This window comes from Hyperolius riggenbachi, chromosome 9, assembly GCF_040937935.1.
Source record: "Hyperolius riggenbachi isolate aHypRig1 chromosome 9, aHypRig1.pri, whole genome shotgun sequence".
Taxonomy (NCBI): domain Eukaryota; kingdom Metazoa; phylum Chordata; class Amphibia; order Anura; family Hyperoliidae; genus Hyperolius; species Hyperolius riggenbachi.
In genome coordinates, this window is record NC_090654.1 from 244,546,151 (window position 1) to 244,568,243 (window position 22,093).

Consider the following 22,093-nt stretch of genomic DNA (forward strand, 5'->3'; position numbering starts at 1 on the left):
AATAAGATCACAAAAAAGTATGTAAAATCAATTACAACTAAGGAAAACTCATTAAAAAAAGATCACTTATGATTGGCTGCTGTATACATGACTTCCCTTAGTACATATTTCCTGTACTGAATAAAGTACGTTTTTATCCAATCTTCAGCATACTTTACCAAAGCACTCCCCTATCAAACAATAGCTACGAGTCTCAACTTGGAGTGTTTTATATATAAAGAGTGTAACCTAATAGTACACACAGACAACACCACAAGTCGCCAAAACCAGAAAACAAACTACTATGGCCTTACAGGAAGCAAAAAAAGTGTTTACGTTTCCCATAGCAACTGGATACTTCTGTCAAGTTTTTCATTTTGCAGGCACTGCTATGGGCAGTCGCAATCTGGTTGCCACAGCAAGTCTAGACACTGCAGGCTTCTGTCACTTATATGAGTGAGGCCTAGTCTGTGTCTAGCCCAAGTTCCATGCCAACAGAACAAAAACCGACACTTCCCGCCCTGGCATCCTTTGGGTTAAAAAAAACCAGCCCTGTTGCTACGGTGATATTCCAAATATCAGTTACACAATCCACAACCCCCCCCTCTGTCTGTCTTTCCTCCCTTCTGCTCCGCCAGGCTTTATATAAATATAATTTCAGAGTAAACATTTTCCCTGACTGGATCCTCCACTATTCCTAGAAGGCTGGGTACCATGGCAGGCAGACAAGCCTGCTCCAACACAGCAAGTCGGCGGCGCAGGCCAAAGTGGGATGGGTCAAAATGAACCCAGCAGCCCCAGCCATACACATCAGACTATGTACGCAGGAAGTGGGTATAAACGGGAGGGGTGCACTCAAACCGATAGCAATTAAAACAGCTGCTAAAGCCTGGAAAAACAAGAAAATGACAAAATAAATAAGCACATCCTTTGCTTCAGAAGAAACAGGTTTTGTTTCGTTTTCTCCCCACTGCAAAGACAATACAGAAAAATGACAATACAAGGCAATACCGGGCTGCAGCAGGGCAGGGGGCTGTTGCCACTACAGCATCTTTTGCACACAAATAATGACAAGGGTCGGAGCATCAGAAACAGACATTGACAAGGCTGCAGATGAAAGCTGAGCCCAGGAGGAAACGCATCCTGCATCGCATATAGACATACATTCATACAGGGGGGGGAAACGCATCCTGCATCACATACATTCATCCAGGGAAGCAGGGCAGCCTGTCTCATGCAAACATATCCATAGAGATGCCCAGCATCCTCTACCAGGTAGAGCCAGCATGCTGACAGGAGGCAGTGGGTATGCACTGTGCCTTTTATTGGATGTCTATGCGCATATGCATGAGACAGGAGATGCTCTTGCCTGTATAGGCCCCTATGGTTTTAGGCTGCAGTCAATACAGAGACATCTAGCCAGCACAGGGAGGGGGTGGGGCACCAGACAAGATGGGGGTTACACAGGGTGCCCTGCAATAAGGGGGGGCACCCCCATTCATCAGGATAAACCAGGATGTGGGTGCCAGCCTAGGGTGTGTGCATCACAAGGGAGGGGAGTTGGAGAGGGGGGGAGGAGGAGGTTTGGGGGGAATTGACTTACATGGATGCAAGAGGTATAGAGGAGCTGTGCCTGCAGGAGGAGGGATGCCACCGGGGCTTGGGGCCTAGAGGTGGATTGCAGCCAGCTGAAGTCTCACCATCACCGAGGGGAGCATGAGAGGGAAGGGAGAGGAAAGAAGGAAGGAGGGGGGAGGAGAGGAGAGCAGGGGGAGAGGGTGGGAGGAGGAGGAAGGAGAGGGCTGCTGCTTGTAGTGCTGCTGTTGCTGTTGCAGATTCAGCCCATTGATTGCATGGAGGGATGGGAGGATCCGGTTGCTGCTTGCTTGGCTGGAGGCTGCTGCTGTCACCTTGCTGGCACCCTGGGGTGCTGCTGCTGCAGGATTGCTGGATCAGCTGTGTCAGCCCAGGATCATCCTCCTAGCAGAGGATCAGCTGCCCCAGTGCTGTGTGTGTGACTGCCCTGCTCTTCCCCTCCTGGCTGGCTGCACACACATAGACACAGGGCAGGCTTGTGTCTCTTCCTCCCTTGCACACAGCGATCCTCCTCCTGCCTTCTCTTCCTTTCTCCAGCCTCTCTCTCTGTCTATGTGTCTCCCTCTTCCACCCCAGCCTGCAGATGACCACCGGGTCCTACCGCCTCCTGCCATCAGCAGCACTGGAGGGAGGAGGAGTCTGATGAGCTCAATCTAGGCAGCCAGCAGACAGGTGAGCTTAACCTCTGAGCTGCTGGCAGGTGCAGCTCTGGGGAAGACAGAGGCAGGTGTCCAGGGACAGCACCGTGATCTGCGAAGTGTATAGGATATATTGCAGTGCTGGCCATCTGTATCTGGCTAGCCTTTCTGAATATTAGGTTTATTTACAAGGATGCTGTCAAGATAGCAAGGGCTCTGACACAGGAGAACTGAGTTCGAATCTCGGCTCTTCCTATTCAGTAAGGAGTTCTTGGGCAAGACTCCCTAACATTGCTACTGCCAGCTGAATGCACTCTAGTGGCTGCCTGGAAACATTTTGAGTTCAACAAGAGGAAAGTGCTATACAAATGTAGGAATTATTCATGTGGGGTCTACACTTTTTCATTTTCATTATTATTATTACTAGGCATTAGGCCTGTTTGTTTTATTAACAGCACTAGGTTTTAATGAACGCACGCCTGCAGCTCCACACGTGCGCACTTCCCTGCTGACCCCAGCGCAGTACAGTTTTATTAGATAAGGTCGTTTTTAGGGCTTATTTACACCGGACACATTTCCTATTCCTACTTTAAAGGGAACCTGAAGCGAGGAAAATTATTTAAAATAAACACATGACGTAGCTGCATATGAATATAACATACTAATCTCACCGTCAGTTCCTCTCAGAAGCTCACCATTTTCTTCTTACGGTGATCCCTTCCAGGTCTGACAATATTTGTCAGAAGTGAAATATACCAGTTGCTGTCAGTTATATATCAGCAGCTGTCAGTTGCAACTGAATGTGCAAGGTAATGTCCATGTTTCCCCGTGGCTCAAGTGGGTGATATTACAGTTTAACAGTATGCTGACCAGGAAGCTGTTAGAGGGTAATGGCCATTTTTAAAATAAAGGATGGAGAAATCCATTGATCACAGTGGACAAATGGGACGCAGGAGAGTAGCAAGTGATTGAGTAGTAGACTACACAGGAGGTAAGTATGACCTGTGCATGGTTATTTTGACTGTTTATTTTCGGTTCAGGTTCTCTTTAAGAATGTGAGCATACAAAGGAGTCTCTGACTGTGATAGTCGGCCTACCGCGTGTCACTTATGGCCCCACCTCCTGCCCTACTAGCTGCGGGAGGACAGGTGGCAGCCTGATACCGGCTGGGGTAATGTGAGTCAGTAGCCAAGGTACAAAAGGGCGAGGCAGAGAATGGTCTAAACAATCTGGGTCATACACGGGTATCAGATGGCTGCGGTACAAGGGACTAGACAGAGCGTGGTCTTAATACAATCCGGGTCATACACTGGTATCAGATGGCTGCGGTACAAGGGACTAGACAGAGAGTGGTCTGAATACAATCCGGGTCATACACTGGTATCAGATGGCTGCGGTACAAGGGACTAGACAGAGAGTGGTCTTAATGCAATCCGGGTCATACACTGGTATCAGATAGGCAGATATACGGACCAGGCCTGGGACCGGGTCAGCAACCAGAGCCAAGGCTGAACAAGCCACACGCCTCACTGACCCTAGACCCCAGTGACTAGATAGGTACAGTACGAACAATGGAGCAAGGCTACCACTACAAGACAGGTACAGTATAAACACAGAAGTATGGCTAACACTACCTACAAGCGGCAAAATACACGCTATAACAGGCGTGCAGCCGCGTCCCGGAAACCCTTATAAGGCCTCCGCATGCGTAATTTCCGCCGCGTCAGACGCGACATTCCGTCGCGTCACTTCCGGAACACCCGCCGCCTGTTCCCATAGGTCGGACGCGTATGTCCCGCGCGTCCTCTGGAACGCATACCTCTGCCTGTTGCTGCAGGCTGAGGCGGCGTGGCACGCAAGCCGGAAGCGCCCGACTCATAGCAGGCATGAGAGGCCGGCAGTATTGTTACACTACCCCCCCCCCTGAGGAGTGCCCTCCGGGCACTCTACCCCTGGTTTGCTGGGGAAATTAGCATGAAATTCCCGAACCAAATCTTGGGCATGTACCTGCCTTGCCGGAATCCAGCACCTCTCCTCCGGTCCGTACCCTTTCCAGTCGATCAGGTACTGCAGCGAGTTTCTAACCCTTCTTGAATCCAAGATTCTCTCCACTTCGTATTCTGTCTCCCCTAACACTGACACGGGAGGTGGCGGGGACGCGGTGGTCTGAGACCCTTTTACTGGTTTCAGTAAGGATACGTGAAACGAATTCCCGACTTTGAGAGAGTCAGGTAACTTGACCTTATAGGCCACTTCATTCAACTTCCTAATGACAGGGAACGGTCCGATAAATCGTGGACCTAACTTGGGCGTGGGTTGCCGCAATGGGATGTTCTTGGTGGACACCCAAACCAGATCCCCAGGAGACAAGTCCGGTTCCCGTGACCGACGCTTGTCAAAGGCGCGTTTCTGCTTGTCTACCGCCTTGCTCAAGTTTCCCCGAACCTGTTCCCATACCTCCGCCATGTGAGTGACCCAATTCTCAACCGCGGGAAGATTCGAAGGAACTCCTGAAAGTGGAGAAAACCTGGGACTCAGTCCCGTAACCACCTGAAATGGGGACATGCCCGCAGAAGAACCCACCTGGTTGTTCAGGGCAAATTCCGCGAACGGGAGGTATGCCGCCCATTCTTCCTGATTGCCAGCTACATAGCAACGCAGGTACTGTTCTACCGACTGGTTTAGTCTCTCGGTCTGGCCATTAGTTTCGGGGTGAAATCCCGATGAAAAGGATAAGGTAACTCCCAGTCGAGAACAAAAGGCATGCCAGAACCGAGAGACGAATTGAACTCCCCTGTCGGAGACAATTCGATCTGGTGCTCCATGAAGCCTGAACACATGGAAAATAAAAAGCTCAGCCAACTCTTTTGCTGAAGGTAATTTAATCAACGGAACAAGATGGGCCATCTTGCTAAAACGGTCTACAGTGACCCAAACAACGGTGTACCCATTGGAGGCAGGAAGATCCACAATAAAGTCCATGGAAATTTCAGACCAAGGTCGAGATGGAATGGGTAAGGGCCGCAAAAGCCCACTGGGCGCAGTCCGAGAGGCTTTACTGCGGGCACAAGTGGCACATTCCCTCACAAACGCCTTAGAATCCCGAGTCAACGATGGCCACCATACCCAACGTGACAGTAGTTCCCTGGTCTTGCTTTCCCCTGGGTGACCGGCCGCCTTGTCTTCATGGAACTGCTGTAAGACCTTGAGCCTCCACTGGGGTGGAACGTACATCCGACCGGCAGGTTTTCCCAACGGAGCTTCACCTTGACAGGAAGAACGAAGGTTCATTAAGTCTGTCTCTGGTACGGAAGTAGTCAGAGTAGCAACAAAACATTGGGGGGACACTATCGGTTCAGGAACCCGGGTCTCAACTGTACTAGGCCTAAATGCGCGTGACAAGGCGTCGGCTTTCACATTCTTTGGGCCTGGTTTGTAAGTGATAGTGAAACGAAACCGGGAGAAAAATAGTGCCCACCTGGCCTGTCTGGGGGTCAACCTCTTAGCGGACTCGATGTATTCCAGATTCTTATGATCTGTATACACGGTGATAGGGTGAGTAGCCCCCTCTAGCCATTGCCTCCACTCCTCAAATGCCCACTTAATTCCCAATAACTCCCTGTTCCCGATGTCGTAGTTCCGCTCCGCCGGGGAAAATTTCTTAGACAGATAGGCACAAGGGTGTAGTTTTTCGGGGCTCCCCGAGTACTGAGAGAGGACCGCTCCCACTCCAACCTCAGAGGCATCCACCTCCACTATGAAGGGACGGGTGACGTCTGGATGCGTGAGAATGGGAGCAGAGCAAAAGGCTTCTTTTAGGCTCTTGAAGGCCAACTGAGCTTGAGGTGACCACTGACTGGGATCAGCTCCCTTTTTAGTCAGATCGGTCAATGGGACCACCTTCAATGAGTATCCCTGGATAAACCTCCTATAGTAGTTGGCGAATCCCAAGAACCTCTGGAGAGCCTTGAGATTGCCGGGTTGTGGCCAGTTGAGGACTGCGGACACCTTAGCCGCGTCCATGGTCAGCCCAGAATCCGATACCACGTACCCCAGAAACGGTACCTGGTTGACCTCGAAAATACATTTCTCAAGCTTGGCGTACAAGCGATTTTCCCTCAACTTCTGTAGCACCCTGCGAACATGGTGTCGATGTTCCGCGACAGTCGGGGAATAGATGAGGATGTCATCTAAATAGACGATGACGAATTTCCCGAGGAAGTCCCGAAAAATGTCGTTCACGAATTCTTGGAAGACTGCGGGGGCGTTACAGAGCCCAAATGGCATCACCAAATACTCATAATGCCCATCGTGAGTATTGAACGCAGTCTTCCATTCGTCCCCCTGCCGAATGCGAATGAGGTTGTACGCCCCTCTCAGATCCAGTTTCGTGAACACCCGGGCCCCGGCCACCTGGCCAAACAGATCCTCTATTAGTGGAAGAGGATAGCAGTTTTTTATGGTGATGGCGTTCAGACCCCTATAATCGATACAGGGTCTGAGCCCGCCATCCTTCTTCTCTACGAAGAAAAATCCCGCCCCTGCCGGAGAGCTAGAGGGCTGGATGAACCCCTTTTCCAGGTTCTCTCGAATATACTCCCGCATCGCTGTGCGCTCAGGGCCTGACAAGCTGTACAGATGACCCCGAGGAGGCATGGTTCCTGGTAACAGATCTACCGGGCAGTCGTAGGGGCGATGCGGCGGCAGCTTCTCCGCAGCCTGGGGTGAGAATACGTCGGCGAATTCCTTGTAGTGCCCGGGCACCTGCGACGAAATCACCTGGGTGCTACGGATAGGGAGTGTCGAAAGGCAATTCTGGTGACAGAACCCTGACCAACTAACGAGTTGCCCCGTGCGCCAATCCAACACCGGGTTGTGTTGCCTCAGCCACGGCAACCCGAGTACCAGGGGTGTGGATGGCATGTTCAACAGGAAGAACGTTATCTTCTCTGCATGCAGAGCCCCGACTTTTAGGTGCAACTCTGGGGTCCTTGCCACAGGAGTGACTAACTCCAACGGCGAGTCGTCGATGGCCGTGACTCGTAAGGGGCTTTGGAGAGGCAACGAGGGAATATTTAGCCGTGCGGCCACAGATAGATCAAGAAAGTTCCCAGCAGCCCCGCTGTCAATGAAAGCCTGCCCGGTCACCCCTTTTCCCTTCCAGTCAAGACTAAAGGGTACAAGAAAACGTTGTTCTTTCAGAGGAATTACCTGCCCGCCTGGATGAACTTCCTCCAACTCATCTAGGCGCTGGCGTTTCCCGACTTCTTCTCGGGGCAGGTACGGACCATGTGACCGGCACCCCCACAGTAAAGGCACAGCCCTTGGGTTCGCCTGCGTGTCTTCTCCGCGGCGGACAGCTTGGAAGCTCCGATCTGCATGGGTTCCTCGGGCGGCATTGATGGGCTGAGCAAGCCCGCCACCACGGGTGCAACACTTCCCGCGCCTGACCGCTCTGAGCGTCTCTGCCGAATCCGGCGATCCACCCTGATGGCAAGGGTGATAGCCTCGTCCAGTGTCTCGGCCGGAGGGTAGTTGATCAGGTGGTCTTTAACTGTTTCAGACAACCCAAAGTTGAACTGATCCACCAATGCTGGATCGTTCCATCTGGAGGCCACTGACCACCTCCTAAATTCGGACGCGTACACCTCCGCCGTGTTTTTCCCTTGTTTTAAGGCCCTGATCTTATGGGAAGCGGTGGTGGTGATGTCAGGGTCTGAGTACAGCACGCCCATTGCCTGGAAGAATTCTTCCACCGAGGCGAGAGCGGGATGCCCCTGAGGAAGGCTATAGGCCCATGCCTGTGGATCCCCTTGTAGCAGCGAGATCACCAGGGCCACCCTCTGAGTCTCCGTCCCCGTGGCCTGCGGCCTTACAAAGAAATACATCATACAAGAATTCATAAAATTGCTAAATGTGCTCCGGTCTCCGGAGAACTTCTCCGGGAGTGGAAGTTTAGGTTCAGCCACGGATGCAACTGGGACGACCGGTACGACCGGTAAGACAGGCGGTGGAACCGGCGGAACCGGAGGGGGGTCAGCAGCATCCTCTGGCTCATCTCCCAGAGGAATGGCCGCGGCCGCGGCCTGTGCTAATGGGGTCACCATGTCGGCGAGACCCTTGACCATAGCAGACAGCTGGTCTATCTGCCTCTGCAAATCCTCCATGGTGGAGTGTAAATATATATATCCCCTAAGGATAAAATGTGGGCCTGTTATAATGTGATAGTCGGCCTACCGCGTGTCACTTATGGCCCCACCTCCTGCCCTACTAGCTGCGGGAGGACAGGTGGCAGCCTGATACCGGCTGGGGTAATGTGAGTCAGTAGCCAAGGTACAAAAGGGCGAGGCAGAGAATGGTCTAAACAATCTGGGTCATACACGGGTATCAGATGGCTGCGGTACAAGGGACTAGACAGAGCGTGGTCTTAATACAATCCGGGTCATACACTGGTATCAGATGGCTGCGGTACAAGGGACTAGACAGAGAGTGGTCTGAATACAATCCGGGTCATACACTGGTATCAGATGGCTGCGGTACAAGGGACTAGACAGAGAGTGGTCTTAATGCAATCCGGGTCATACACTGGTATCAGATAGGCAGATATACGGACCAGGCCTGGGACCGGGTCAGCAACCAGAGCCAAGGCTGAACAAGCCACACGCCTCACTGACCCTAGACCCCAGTGACTAGATAGGTACAGTACGAACAATGGAGCAAGGCTACCACTACAAGACAGGTACAGTATAAACACAGAAGTATGGCTAACACTACCTACAAGCGGCAAAATACACGCTATAACAGGCGTGCAGCCGCGTCCCGGAAACCCTTATAAGGCCTCCGCATGCGTAATTTCCGCCGCGTCAGACGCGACATTCCGTCGCGTCACTTCCGGAACACCCGCCGCCTGTTCCCATAGGTCGGACGCGTATGTCCCGCGCGTCCTCTGGAACGCATACCTCTGCCTGTTGCTGCAGGCTGAGGCGGCGTGGCACGCAAGCCGGAAGCGCCCGACTCATAGCAGGCATGAGAGGCCGGCAGTATTGTTACACTGACATATGAACATAATTGGGGGATGCCAGCTTTGTCCTATACAGACACCAGTTTCTGTGGCCACTAACGATACAATTCTGCAAATGATCGTTCGTTTCCAATCATTGGTATGGTCAGAAACTATATTTTGGGACCACTAATGGATGAAACTCTCCTAACCAATACGATCAGTTTAATTAAATCGATACGATTCTCGGATCGATCCTGTCAATCTGATCAGATAGGTTAGGAATTTTTTGTTCGTTAGTGGTCCCGAACTACAGTTTACGAACCTTCATACGAATGATTGGAAACAGGATGATTTGACAAAGACCCCCTGGTGTGTTGAAACATGTCGTCATCATCACCTATCACATGGAGCTTGCCTGGACTCCCGAACTCCCACGTTCCCTTGTCAAAGTCCCCCGCTGGCCATGGTTGACATCCAAGGAGTGAAACATTGGGCATGTGAGATACACTTGTACATTTCTTTTGTGATCTGCAAACTGAGTGAAAGGTATTGCACTATAGAACGACTCTTCTCTCTCCTTTTTCTGATTCAACTTCCTATGTTTCTCAGAAAATAAGACAGTGTCTTATATTCATTTTTTCCTGTATTCCATGTCCCCTTATGTTCTCAGTGTCCTCCCTTGTCCCCATGTGCTCTTTGTTTTCAGGGTGTCCTCCGATGTCACCCTGCATCCTCCTCTTACCTCCAGCTCCATACTGCGCTGTCTCCCATGTCCTCCTATACCCCCCCCTGCATCCTCTTACCCCAAGCTCCATGCCGATGTGTCCTCGAGCTTCAGCCTATAGGAAGTATGGCAATTTGTGTTTCTACTGGAGCCGATGAGTGCAGTGATTGGCCCACTGACGGAGTCATGTTCCTGCCCGCGAGACCATCGGCTCCAGTAATAACACAAGTTGCCGTACTCCTTCCCCTTACTGCCACTAGGGCTTACTTTCTGGGTAGGGCTTCTTTAACACGCTCAAAATTCCTGCTAGACTCACTTTTAAAGGGATACTGTAGGGGGGTCGGGGGAAAATGAGCTGAACTTACCCGGGGCTTCTAATGGTCCCCCGCAGACATCCTGTGTTGGCGCAGCCACTCCCCAATGCTCCGGCCCCGCCTCCAGTTCACTTCTGGAATTTCTGACTTTAAAGTCAGAAAACCACTGCGCCTGCGTTGCCGTGTCCTCGCTCCCGCTGATGTCACCAGGAGTGTACTGCGCAGAAACAGACCAAACTGGGCCTGGGCTGTGCGCTCTTGATGACACTAGCGGGATCGAGGACACGGCAACGCAGGCGCAGTGGTTTTCTGACTTCAAAGTCAGAAATTCCAGAAGTGAACCGGAGGCGGGGCCGGAGCATCGGTGAGCGGCTGCGCGGGCACAGGATGTCTGCGGGGGACCATTAGAAGCCCCGGGTAAGTTCAGCTCATTTTCCCCCGACCCCCCTACAGTATCCCTTTAAGGGCCCGTTTCCACTTGTGCGATGCGAATTAGTCGTTTAGTCGTGGAAAACGCAAAAACTAATTTGCATGCGGATGCGAATTTTAACGCGAATTCGAGGGGCATTTTCGCATGGGTTAATTAGTATGCTTTGACATTGATTTTATGCGAAAACGCCCGCAAATTCGCGGTAAAATTTGCATACGAAAATGCATGCGAATTTCCTATTAAATACATTGTATGCGACTTGCACACCGTAAGGCGGTGTGTGAATTCTGAGGGCTCTGCTGTGCAGATTTTTTCTGCACAGAAAAATGCTCAGAAATCCTGACAAGTGGAAACAGTCCCATCCACTTGTATTGTCTATGGCTATGCGAATCTGCATGCAGGAAACGCATGCAGATTCGCTCTAGTGGAAATGGGCCCTCAGGGATGTCTTAATTTCTGGGAAACGGGTTATATTTCACTGGAGTACCTCAATAAAGCATTTGGCCTTACCCAGTGTTCTCATGAAAAAAAAAATGAAAAGCGTTGAGAAATACTTTTGTTATTGCAGACAGAACAGAGTTTTCATAAGTACATACAGTATGGCTGTTATAATAAACTGCAGTAGGCAAAATAACGTGTGTAGTTTTACGCATAATGAATAGAGAATAATGCATTGCATATATTGCATTGTGCTCTACTCATCGTACAGACTTAAGGTGGCCACACACCATACCATTTTTTAAATATCTGTTCAATTTAGGAATTGCAATCAATTTTTCTGACTGATTGTAACATTTCAAAAATATGACCAATGTACCACACATGTATGTTCAATTTTTTCCAAATTATGATAAAAATGATTGGAAATCCTGAGAAAATTGCTAGGGCATGTATATTAATAAATTAACAATCTAACACACACCATACAATTTTTAGAAAGTTTAAAGAAAAATATCTGGCATTCCGGATCGATAGAAAACGGGAAATCCGATCGGATTTTTAAGTCGAATGAAAAAAAGTTTTCGATGTTTTCGGGAGATCCGATCGTTTTTATCGAATTACCGTAAAATCGGATCATTTTATTGTATCGTGTGTGGCCACCTGTAGACTTTACGCATGGTACACTGCTTGCCTCAGTTTGATGAATATACCCCAAGGATCCTGGAGGGGGGGGGGGGAGTAAAATGCTTTATCACACACTAGGCAGGGAATACTGCTAGTGCCAGTGCTGGTCACAGAGAGTGCAGTGGGAGGAGTTGTACAAGATCAGGTAGTCCACTCTGTTCTGGGGAGGGAAGCTACCAGGTACTGCCCCTCAGGAGCCACACTGCACATGGCAATACATTTGTTGCAACTGTTACAAAGCAATGAAAAAATGCTGTTTATAATTAGTAAAAAAAAATACTATTCTACTCATAAAGAAATAGGAGCTCTACTTTTATCTTATCAGGCAAAATGTAATATACAGTATCTTCTGTCCTCATGTACGTATGATGTTAGATGAAGCTATCTTTGTATAGTTGCTTGCTTGTGCTCTCTTGTGTTTTTCTGCAGAAGTTGCTGATAAAAATAAATATGGTCGCACTTCCTGTTTTGGCATGACAATGATAATTAGTTATTTTACTAATTGGCAGCACAACTACTACAGACTGACACCAGACATATACCAGATACAATTCACTAGGCATTAGTGATGAGCAAACATATCCAAGGAAATGCGCATTGGTTTACTCCATTCTGAAATGTTTCAGCGGTGATGGTGTTAAGGTAGCCAGACATCTAGCGATGATGGGCAGATTCAACCAAGAGACAAATCTCTCTCTGACCGAATGTGATTAGAGAGAGATCTGTCGGCTGCTCATACACCACTGGCCGATTCCCGATCAATTTCAGCATGCAATCTCTCAGGAATTGGCAAGGTAAGCCACGTCCGCTGCCTCGCCACTGTCTCCCTAGTGCATAAATGTGTCCCCCGTGTGTGCATTTATACTCTACCTGTCCTATGTCGCCCATGTGAGTATCGTCACATGCGATACGCCAGTGGTGTGTATGTGCTAATGGAGCAGCGTGTTTCTGAAGACAGATGGGCACCGCATGGTGGGCGACATAGGACAGGTAGAGTTTAAATGCACAAACGGGAGCCACATTTATTCTATAGGGCAGGGGTGTCAAACTCAAATACAAAGTGGGCCGAATGTGTACACTAGGACCTAGTCGTGGGCCAACCTCAATGTCTGCTTGCCACCTTCCTCCCTTATGAAGTTCCCTGGTGTCTAATGGCTCCCCTCCAACCCCTATAAAATTCCCTGGTGTCTAGTGGTCCTCCCTCCCCTATACAGTTCCCTGGTCTCTAGAGGCCCCCACCTTCCCCTATATAGTTCCCTAGTGTTTATATAGCTTTCCTGGTGGTCTACAGTGGGCCAAACATAATGCAAAATGGGGCAACCACTTGAGGGCCAAATGTAATGGCTCTGAGGGCCAGATTTGGCTCGCAGGCTTGAGTCTGACATGTATGCTCTAGGAGAACTGCACCAGGGGTTTCGTCGCTCATCCCAATATTGCTTGCTGCAACCACCGATCGACCATGATTAGAGTTGGGCCGAACAGTTCGCCTGGCGAACCTCTCTGGGCCTCTTACTACTTCCGGGTCGCAATGACCCGGAGTAGTACGCCTGCGCTGCCCGGCGGAGCGCGTCCTAGATCGCGCTCCTGTTGCTGGGCGCTCTCTGCGCATGAGCGTGATGTCACTCATGACGTCACGCACATGCGCAGAGAGTGCCCGGCAACGGGAGCGCGATCTAGGACGCGCTCCGCCGGGCAGCGCAGGCGTACTACTCCGGGTCATTGCGACCCGGAAGTAGTAAGAGGCCCATGAATTTAGAGATGTTCGCCGGCGAACGGTTCAGGAACCGTTCGCCACATCTCTAACCATGATGGCCTGGAGCATGTCTGATCTGTACAGGCAACCAATTTCAGTCACTCCGGCATGCTCTTGGCGGCACTGGTTTTCATCCAATACAATAATAATTATCATGTGGAGAAATGTATGGCTGCTCTGAAGCCTATACAAAGTCAACATTAAAATAAGTAGATGCATTGTGCATCCATAATTGCTGCTTCAGTTTACCATCCTGCCCTATTGGGCTGTTTCACACCAAAAGCAATAATGTTCAATTCTCCGATCGCTAGCGTTTTGAAAAGAGCTTGGTTGATGTAATCAAGTGGGCTATTTTACACTGGTATGATTCGTTTTTATAAAAATTGCAAAAACGTTGCGTGTGGCACTTTTGCAGCGATGAAGATTCGGTATAACATATAGAAAAGCATAAGCTGTTTTAAAAATGCTTACTAAAAATCGCTCCAAGATCGCAAATCCTAATTGCTAGCAATTTTCGGTGCAAAATAGCCCTAAGCTAGTATACTGATACTTTAACCTATTGGGGAGCCCTTTTTTTCAGATTTCAGCTGTGATCATTGTGATTGGTACACACTGATCACAGGATCTCAGTAATGACTTCAGGCCTGTACACACTGCTGCGCTTTTAAAATCGCATGTGATTTTTAAATCGCAAGCCTTCATGAGAATAGGAAAAGCGCATCGCACCAATGTGTACAGGGCTCCACGATTTTCATTATTTTTCAAAAGATATTGCGATTAAAAAGCGCATGCGATTTGAAAGGCGCAGCGCAAGCGCAGCAGTGTGTACAGGCCCTAAGGAGCATCAGTGATATGTAAATAATTTCTCCTTGCATTCAAATTTCATGTAAATAATATGCAGCTTGAAATTGTACCTATCAATAACTTACAGTCAATTTTTATCAGTCCAAGTTTAAGTTGCATAACATCTAATTATGAATTATGTGCATGTCATTGATCATGGCATAGCAGCATAGCCCTCGGCAATGAGACATCAGCAATTTTCATATTTCACGCTCCTCCCACTCATTCACCAATAACTTTATTACTACTTATGACACCAAAATGATATACAGTGTGTAACCAGGGCCGGTCCTGGACTTTCTGCTGCCTGAGGCAAAGATCGTAAAGGCGCCCCCCCCCCCCCCAATATTTCTACATAACATTACATCCCCCACACAACCGACCGTGTCCGTGAAGGAAAGCCTGAGTGACGCAGCAAAGTGAGTGACTGACTCACCAGGGATTGGGTCTCCCTCCGGGTCTGGTGGCGGCGAAGAGCGGGCATCCGCATCCAGCATGCATCCTGCACTGGCAGGGGACAGACGGCTGCGGTCTGCGGCAGGCATGCTCCATCTCGGATCTGAGGGATCTCGCGCTGGGCCAGTGAGCGGCGGCCGGCGGCAGCCAGCCAGCCTCATCATCATCATCGTCACGGTCACGTCGGCGGTGCTCGCTGCTCAGTGACTGACCATGACAATCAGCCGCAGCCAGGGCAGCAGAGCGGGCGGCAGCCGCCGCCATCAAATCAGCAGGCTTAGGCACTAGGCAGCGTCACCAGCGTGCAGCCTTGGAGGAGACAGGAGAGGCTGCAGAGCTCGGAGTCGTCGGACTCGGAGGCCGGCGGCAACAGTGCAGTTTCTAGGCTAAAATGCACCCAGGGCGAGGGTGTAAAAATTGCGCCCCCCCCCCCGGTATAGGTAGCCAGCTATAGGTCCCCCCCGAGTATAGGTGGCCAGGCATGGGTGAGCCAGTAAAGTTGCCCCCAGTATAGGTTAGCCAGGTAGTTGCCTCCAGTATAGGTAGCCAGTATAGTTGCCCCCAGTATATGTTAGATAGGCAGGCACCCCCCCCCCCCCCCCGCCCCGGTATAAGTTAGATAAGTAGGTGCCCCCAGTACAGGTTAGCTAGGTAGGAGCCTCCAATATAGGTAGCCAGTATAGTTGCCCCCAGCATAGGTTAGATAGGTAGGTACCCCCAGTATAGGTTAGTTAGGTAGGTGCCCCCAGTATAGGTAGCCAGTATAGTTGCCACCTGTATAGGCTAGCTAGGTAGGTAGGTGCCCCCAATACAGGTTAGATAAGTGCCCCCAGTATAGGTTAGATAGGTAGCTTCCCCCCAGTATAGGTTAGATTAGGTCGCTGCCCTTCAGTATAGGTTAGATTAGGTAGGTGCCCCCAGTACAGGTTAGATTAGGTAGGTGCCCCCGGTATAGATTAGATAGGTAGCTGCCCCCAGCATAGGTTAGACAGGTAGCTGCCCCCAGCATAGGTTAGATAGGTAGCTGCCCCCCAGTATAGGTTAGATAGGTAGCTGCCCCCCAGTACAGGTTAGATTAGGTAGGTGCCCCCCAGTATAGAATAGATAGGTAGCTGCCCCCAGTACAGGTTAGATTAGGTAGGTGCCCCCCAGTATAGGATAGATAGGTAGCTGCCCCCAGTATAGGTTAGATAGGTAGCTGCCCCCCAGTATAGGTTAGATAGGTAGCTGCCCCCCAGTACAGGTTAGATTAGGTAGGTGCCCCCCAGTATAGGATAGATAGGTAGCTGCCCCCAGTACAGGTTAGATTAGGTAGGTGCCCCCCAGTATAGGATAGATAGGTAGCTGCCCACCAGCATAGGTTAGATAGGTAGCTGCCCCCCAGTATAGGTTAGATAGGTAGCTGCCCCCCAGTATAGGTTAGATAGGTAGCTGCCCCCCAGTATAGGATAGATAGGTAGCTGCCCACCAGCATAGGTTAGATAGGTAGCTGCCCCCCAGTATAGGTTAGATAGGTAGCTGCCCCCCAGTATAGGTTAGATAGGTAGCTGCCCCCCAGTATAGGTTAGATAGGTAGCTGCCCCCAGTATAGGTTAGATAGGTAGCTGCCCCCCAGTATAGGTTAGATAGGTAGCTGCCCCCCAGTATAGGATAGATAGGTAGCTGCCCCCCAGTATAGGTTAGATAGGTAGCTGCCCCCCAGTATAGGATAGATAGGTAGCTGGCCCCCAGTATAGGTTAGATTAGGTAGGTGCCCCCCCAGTATAGGATAGATAGGTAGCTGCCCCCAGTACAGGTTAGATTAGGTAGGTGCCCCCCAGTATAGGATAGATAGGTAGCTGCCCCCAGTACAGGTTAGATTAGGTAGGTGCCCCCCAGTATAGGATAGTTAGGTAGCTTCCCCCAGTATAGGTTAGATTAGGTAGGTGCCCCCCAGTATAGGATAGATAGGTAGCTTGCCCAGTATAGGTTAAGTAGGTAGGTGCCCCCTCATAATGGCGGAGGGGGGAGACGGAGCCGCGGGGAGGGCAGCCCGACCTCTCCCTCCCTCTCCCCGGGCCACTCTCCATGCTCCCCCCTCGGACTGTAGGCAGCAGAGTTAGCGCGCAGGGAAGCGCTGCTGTACACAGCTGTTACTCACCTCCCTGGATCCGATCGCCGCTCCCGCCCTGCTGGTCTCCTCTCTGCAATGTTGCCGCTGCTGATACACACGCTGCTTCCTGTTTACACAGGAAGCAGCCGCGTGTGTATCAGCTGGCTAGGCAGAGAGGAGACCAGCAGGGCGGGAGCGGCGATCGGATCCAGGGAGGTGAGTAACAGCTGTGTACAGCAGCTCTTCCCTGCGCGCTTACTCTGCTGCCTACAGTCCGAGGGGGCAGCATGGAGAGCGGCCCGGGGAGAGGGAGGGAGAGGTCGGGCTGCCCTCACCGCGGCTCTGGCTCCCCCCGCTATCACAGCCACGTCATCTGGTGCCGCCCCTCCACTTCCTGCCGCCTGAGGAACCCGCCTCACCCCGCCTCATGGGCGGGCCGGCCCTGTGTGTAACTACATATATTGGGGTTTTTTTGCAGGACAAACTAGGCTCTCTTTGGGTGGTACTTTTTGCTAAGAATTATTATATTAATAATAAGAATTTTAAAGAGAAAAAGAAAAAAAAAAGTAATTATTTTTACATTTTCAGTCATTATACTTTGAAAATAAAAAGTGCTAATGTAGATAAAACCCGCAAATTGTATATGCCATTTGTTCTGGTTATTACAACATTTAAATTGTGTCTCTATTTGTAACAATCTTACCTTCCAGCTGCGGTTCCCACGGTGTCTCCGGTAGTGTCCATGCGCGTGGTGAAGTTTCCGCGCTGACATCTTCCGGCAGCATCCCCGGCACCCCTGTTGCGGTGAATCAGCGCGCACGTGTGCGCAGTGTGTCCAGACAGACGCGCGCGGGGCAAGACTGACCTTATAAGCTGAGGAGGCGGGTCTGATGAGGTGTCAGCTGTGATATCATCATCTGACACCCTGTTGCAGGAGGTGCTGTTAATTCTGGGGGTGGGCTCTTGGACTGTCCTTTGAGTACTTAAGGCCAGAGCATTCACTTGCTCACTGGCCTTGATACTAATCAGTTCACTGGTTCTTAGCTAGTGAGAAATTGAGAGCTACATTTCATATATTGTGCACCAGCACAATATATATGTACTCAGTAGTAGTCAGTCGGTCTTATTACTCTGTAGTATTATATATTTGTAATATTATACATATCATAATATTGCATAATATTGTATATTATCTGTGTACCGACCTTTTGCCTGCCTCTTGACCTCATTCTTGCCTAGCCCTTCTGTACCACTGCCATCTGATATATGTGTATGACTCGGCCTATCCCTGATTTCACTACTGTTTGATACTTCCAATACGACTGACATCTGACTTATGTGTATGACCCTGCCTGTTAATTGACTACGATTTTGCCTAGCTCTATTGTACTTCAGTCATCTGCTCTTGTGAACGACTTTGGCCTGACCCTGACTACGCCTTTCTCATTAGAACTGTGATTTGCACTAGTTACGCTAGATCTCTTCACGTATCAGCGTGACACTATTACAATGTATGACAATATTTTCTTTGAAAATAAAGATGTATTTTTTCGGTTTTGTGTTTGTGTACACTTTATCAACAATTACAAGCCCTTATTTGCAAAAATAACAGTAATATACCCTCATGACATACATATTAAAAAAGCGGAGTCCCATAAAATTTTATTTAGATGGTATTTGACGCCAGCTTGGCTGTCTCGAATCTATCCTGGATCCTCCGACCTCTGTTGGAGGGGCTGTGGCCTTAAAGGAACATTAGACCATATATTCTGGTCTTGCCCAGCTCTATCCTCTTTCTGGTCAGAGATTCAAGATTTAATCTATCAAGTCCTAGAAGTCTCCATCCCTCTAGACCCCACTTACATGCTCCTAGGCAAGTCCCTCCCCCAGACCCATAAATTCGAAAGAATTTTAATCATTCGTATCCTTACCGCTGCCAGGCTATCCATATCCTCTAATTGGAAAAAAATTGCCCCCCCCCAGAACTCCCAGAAGTTTTAGTAAAAATTAAATGGATCAAGCTTATGGAAAAACTAACCGCTACCCTTAGGGACACTGAACAACGCTTTGATAAAATCTGGGGCCCATGGGAGAACCACTTCCCTAATGGCTAGATATTACTGGGTACCCCTTTATACTAGGGTCAACCTTAATACTCCCCCTGCCCATTTCTTTGGCTACCCATAACAGTGTGGATGCACAATAGATCTCTAAACCAATCTGACCTCCTTTTCTCCTTCTAGTCCTCTTGACCAAATATAGGGGCTAATGATTTATTTTCTTTTCTTTTTCTGTTGTTTTCTGATTTTAAAATTAAGCTGATTTCCGCTTAAAACTCACCTTTAAACCCACAGGTACTCAGATCTTGAGAAATTTTTGTACTATGCTCTCTCTCTCTTCTCACCAGTAGGCTCAACTTACACCACCTATTCCACATTCGATTAATGGTATGGACCTGGACATTAATTTACCACCTATGCTCCTTCCCAGTCTCAGGTTGTAACTTTCCACGTTTACTGTATTTGTATTTGTTGATCCTACCTATGAGGTACTATTTTACTATAAGATCTCATAATTGTCTATGTACCTGTACCTGTAAACTTTTTCTTTTATAACCAAAAAAAAAAAAAAAGCGGAGTCCCTAAGGTAACTATTTATGTTTTGTTTTTTCTTTAATGCTTTTACTTTGCATTTTTTTGTGTTTCATTTTATAAGTGTTTTATTTTGGTATGGGGGAGGGAGTAGAAGGGATTAAGTGTAGGAAATGTGTATTTTTAATTGTAATGTTAGAATTTATCCACTATACTGTATGTCCCCATAATTTATCCTGTGTACTTAGGGTAGTACACGGGAAGGGAGTTTGCTTTGCTTACTTTCGGTTTCAATATGAATAATCACTGCTGTTTGCCGGAGCAGTGATTATTCATTAATCCGGCAATTTCATTGGCTTTGGGAACACATGATCCCATTCACCAATCATTGCACAAATGGGCGGCCACTGGGGCGTGCAGGTGCACGCGTAATCGTCTGCAGCTGCTTGTAAACTCGGCAATGCGAATATATATATATATATATATATATATATATATATATACCCATGGTTTTCAAGTATTTAGGGGTGTATACACACAATGCGGTAATCGAGAACTGGTTAATTTATACTGTACCTTATCCTATACAATAAATCTGTCCCTGCGTCATCCTCTTTCTCTGACTGTGTATCCGTGTTTTTTTGTACCGCGCATGTGCGCAGTACAGTGAACCGTTGGGACGGGCCAGTGGGCCACAGAGCAGGATGGGCAGGGACGGGCGTGCGTACGCGGGGTTGATGGGTGCGTGCGCATGGCGGGAATGCGCGTGTGGCGGGCGAGTGTGCGCGCTCTGACTGGCAGTGGTGGTGCGTGAAGAGACCTAGAGCCCGTTTTTAAACGGGCTTAGGTCAACCAGTTTGTCAATAAACCCTTGACTTCGTGTTACTCTGACCTCACAGACTTCTCCCAGATCCTGTTGAGGAGAATTGGTCCAGATAAACTGCCGTTTAGGCGTCCAGTATCACTTGTGGTTGGTCAGTTGCTATATTTAGCCCCGCCTCTGCAAGGATGGCGATAATTAATATTAATGAGGTGGGCAGCACTAGAGCTCAACCGACAACCAGCATGAGTTTTTTCCTACATCCCATTTTATAGCGGTCTTTAGAGCTGCAAATAGTGCTGCAAAATGAACCTACTCACTTTTGATGCTTCGGTTGCTTTTCTTTTTAAAGATATTTCATTTCTCTCTGCAATGAACCTGATCTCCAGATTCAGTTCACCCTGCAATGCAAAATGAACATTTTTTTTGTTCTTTTTTCCAGAGCGCAAAACTGATAGTCAATGGATACTATGTTATTAATAGGATCAATTTACACTTGTCAGTCCGCAAGGCAACGGAAAGGCCCAACCTGCACGATGCATCTCCCGTAGAAACCATCCTCTGGATGTCAAGCGGACCACAGCTCACCATCGGAGCAGACACTACACTGTCCACTCCAGTTGGCTGTTGGAGATCCTGTGCCCAAAGTTAGCCACACACGATACAATGAAATGATCCAATTTCATGGCAAGTCAATAAAAATGATCAGTTGTACAGAAAAATTTAAAGCATTTCTTTCATTTGTTCAAGACATCTGATGGAATTTCCCATTTTTCTTGGATAAAAAAAAAATCGGGAGTCTTGGATTTTTCAGGTCAATTTTTTTGAAAATTGAATAGGATTGTAGGGCAGGGCAGGGCAGGGTAGAGTAAAGTAGTAGAGATGCCGTGGCTGGATAGTGTACTGGGTAAGGACTCTGCCTCTGACACAGGCGACCAGGGTTTGAATCTCAGCTCTTCCTGTTCCAACACCTATTCAGTAAGGAGACCTTGGGCAAGGACTCCCTAATTACTGCTACCACCTATAGAGAGGACCCTAGTGGCTGCAGCTCTGCCACTTTGCGTCCACCAGGGGAAAAGCGAAATATAAGTGTCTTGTCTAGAGTAGATTGTTGGTTTCTTGATGTACAGACCCAAGCAATTCACACTTTAGACCTCTGTCGCCATATGAGCTAATTGCTGATCGATTTTCATTGATTGCTCGTATCATCCGATTATTTGGCCACTCACTATCAACCTGTGCATGTTAAAAATGAGAAACCGTTGGAAACGTATTCCATCTGTGTATTATTTCCCTCCTACACAATAATTACACACATACAATAAATATTTACATAATGAGTTTTACACCAAAAGCAAATAAAGACAATGAAGAAAGCATGAATAAGAAAAAGATTTTTTTATAAATTTCATAAATATACCCCTCGCAGATCATAGCACTTTAGAAGGGGTTATTTTTGTTTTGTTTTAACCAAAAAATAATTGTATAAATTAAAGCGGATCTGAGATGAAAAACTAACTATAAAATGTAACTTGTCCATATATCTCATCTAAAGTTTAGATAGTTTACACAGCAAATCTAGCTGCAAACAGCTTCAATAGTTTATGATTATTTATTCCTGTGATACAAATGGGGCAGCCATGTTCTGTTTGTCACAGGCTGAGGGCTGTAGATGCTATCAGCTTGCCTGTGTGTAATGTGACAAATTCAGTTCCCTCTCCTTCCTTCT

The 22,093-nt window shown here is 48.6% G+C and overlaps 1 protein-coding gene and 1 long non-coding RNA gene across 3 annotated transcripts in view; one reads left to right on the forward strand and one right to left on the reverse strand.

The window, feature by feature from the left end:
- The window catches only part of AKT1 (AKT serine/threonine kinase 1), a 219,802-nt gene extending 217,619 nt beyond the window's left edge, over window positions 1-2,183 (reverse strand). Inside the window, exon 1 of the mRNA XM_068254235.1 lies at window positions 1,583-2,183. The gene's annotated coding sequence lies outside the window, so the exon portion shown is untranslated. The remainder of the gene's footprint in view (window positions 1-1,582) is intronic.
- On the forward strand, window positions 1,878-21,086 carry LOC137533073 (uncharacterized). Of its 2 annotated transcripts, XR_011024127.1 has the most exons (3): window positions 1,878-2,247; window positions 19,361-19,400; window positions 20,807-21,086. It is a non-coding gene; the product is annotated as an uncharacterized lncRNA (long non-coding RNA). The 2 variants fall into 2 exon arrangements; XR_011024128.1 differs by lacking the exon at window positions 19,361-19,400.
- Window positions 21,087-22,093: the final 1,007 nt, after the last annotated feature.